Raw genomic sequence first — 2,817 nt, 5'->3', positions numbered from 1 at the left:
GGGAAAAAAAAGACTTGTTTTTGCCCTTTTCTTGAAGTAAATATATACGGGTCCAAAATGACCCGAAACACCATAGATGTTGCTATATTTGATAATATTAAAATTAAAATCTTTTTTTTGTTGAACATTTAAGAAATGTGTTTTAATATCTCTCAGTTACACTCAGGTAACAGAACAACTGATTATTTTGTTGCCTTCTTCTCTTAAGGTTCATTTGACCACTTTTTAGACATTGAAAACGAGGGGTATTTTGTTAAAACAAAGGCCCAGGGGGCCACAAAAAAATATTAAAACCAATCTTTTCATGGATAAGGGAGCCCAACCAGCTAAACAAGAGTTAAGAAAAACATTGGATGATAAAAATTGTTTTTAGGGCATTTTATGGCTGATTTAATACACGGGTCCAAAATGACCCGCTAACACTACAGATGGCAGGAGAAAGCTAACACCAGAGGAAGGATATTTAACTTTTTTGACGTGTGGATTATAGAAAAAAAAAAAACTTGGTACGAATTTCCTAAAAACATTCAGCACATTCATTCCATTCTACACCCTGCATACATTTTCATAAACTTTCACATTTAATGTATGAAAAAGTCTGATGGGAACTGGAGCTCTGCCCTGTAAGAACTGCAGTCTCCACATTTTCCTCAGTTTTAAATGTGCAAATTAGGGATACGAGATACTATACACTGTTTCTCAGAGTTAGAAAATCCCTTCCCAACACAGAAAAAGGCAAAGATGCAGCAGTTTTTGTAATTACGTGATGTAGGTCAAAATTATTAAAGACTAATTTACTCTGGCATTAATTATTCTGTTTGTTTTGCCCTTTAATTAAAGGGCAAAACACACAAAATTTTGTTTTGCTCTTTTTGCACTTTCAGAAACAAACAGTAATGAATAACTGATTGCTAAAGTTGTGATCAAAAAGGAGCAGAATATCTTACGTAATAATTTTTTGTCATAAATTTTGAAGGCCTAAAATCTAAATGAATAACTCTAGGTGGTCTATACATAATTCTGGTCCTAGGAGGGTTAATATTACAATGAGCAGACTAAATAGAGGGCAAATGGGGCTGGGAGTCTGGATTTCAGCTAAAGCTACAATAGAAATGACTTTTTCCTTTTATCCTTCTTTTACTATAAACAACAAACTTTCCTGAAAATCTCTTTGCTAATCATAACCTGCATGAAAGCCAAGTTTCAAAGTAAATCATAATAACATAGCAAAGTAATACAAAGTGTCCTCTAGCATTATGAAGGCTATTTTCATTTGTTTTCATTGAACACTAGCTTCTCTTTAGAGGATAAAAAAAAAAGTTGCTTGGGCAGTACTTGACAATTTCCAATAAATAAATAAATGTTTGTTTTGTTTGTGAAGTCTCTCTTAACCCTGAACTATGAATCATTTCAGCATAAAGAGGAACATGCTCTTCACATATAAGGTAGAGTTATCAGTTAGTAAATAAAAAACAAATCACTCTTCCTCCACAATTTTTATCTTGTGGTATTTTGTTTTCTCATAAACTTACTTGCTCCAGTTTTGACTATGAAAAGAGCTTACAGCGATTCATCAAACGCACCCTGAATGTTATTTCTCTGAAGAGAGCCATGCAACGGCATCAACATTCAGCGATGTGCAAACTGACCAAAATATATGTTTTTTTAACATTTGAACAGCATCACATGATAATCTACTAAACAACAACAACAACAAAAGATTTCAGAAGAAAAACCAACACAGATTTCGCAAAAGGTTTAGGTAAATTTAAGAAAATCTCATCTGAGATCCCTTTTGTGTGGGAAGATTTGAACCACAAGCTCACTGGTAAATACCCAAAGGTCAGAGCTAATTCTCTCAAAAACAAAACAAAAAATCCATTAGCCTCAGAGTTTTACAAATTAAATAAATTTGTTTTCGATGAACTGATCATGAGTGCCATAAAACAAGTTTAGTTATATTTACAATCTCAAATTGATTTTCTCACCCACAAGGGATAATCCCACCTGACATTGCAGGAAAGCACACTCCTATCTTCCTACAATTCCCTCTTCTTTCCTTTATTCCCTTAATAGAACATGTATATTTTAGTGAGAAGGTGAAAGAGAGCAAGACGTGTATGCATTTCATGTAAAAAGCTCTGCAGAGCTGCCTATATCTGCCTTTTAATAACAATGCCCTCCCATTTACATGCAAACCACTGTGACCATATATCTCTGTAAAATATATATGAGAACATGTGTGTTGTAACATTAAATCATCTAATAATGACAAAAAAATGAATTTGAGCAATGAATAATTCAATGTAATCTCATATATATATAAAGCATTAGAATGTTTTTTCCATGTCGAGTTTGATAATCCTTTACAATTCTGCCCTGAACTGCAACAACAACCTCTGCTGGTTTTCTCCTGGTGTACTAAAGCAGACATGATCAGCTTCTAAGTGTTTTTTTTTTAAATTTAATTTAATTTTATTGTTGAATCAACAGAAATTACAGCATTTATTGGGATGTGGGTGACTGAAACAGGCCTCAGCGGATCAGAGTTATATTGTCACTTCCACTGGAAGCTTGATACCACTGGGACGTGGGGAGTTTGTGAATCCTTATGGTATGCTAATTATATATATATCACAACAAACTGGGAATTTACTGTCTCTGTCTCTGCATCCTGTTTGACTAACACCATGCAATGCCAACAGTTTTTGTTTGTTTTTACGTCAAATTTAGCTTTCAGCAATAAATTGGAGATAGTTTCACACTTTGATTTTCAGGGGGAGGTTCAGTTAACACAACCTATGGGAGTTGTTTTGC

This window comes from Poecilia formosa, unplaced genomic scaffold (genome assembly GCF_000485575.1).
Source record: "Poecilia formosa unplaced genomic scaffold, Poecilia_formosa-5.1.2 Scaffold70, whole genome shotgun sequence".
Lineage (NCBI taxonomy): Eukaryota > Metazoa > Chordata > Actinopteri > Cyprinodontiformes > Poeciliidae > Poecilia > Poecilia formosa.
The sequence above is the reverse complement of the archived record's forward strand: the minus strand, read 5'-3'. Positions refer to the sequence as shown.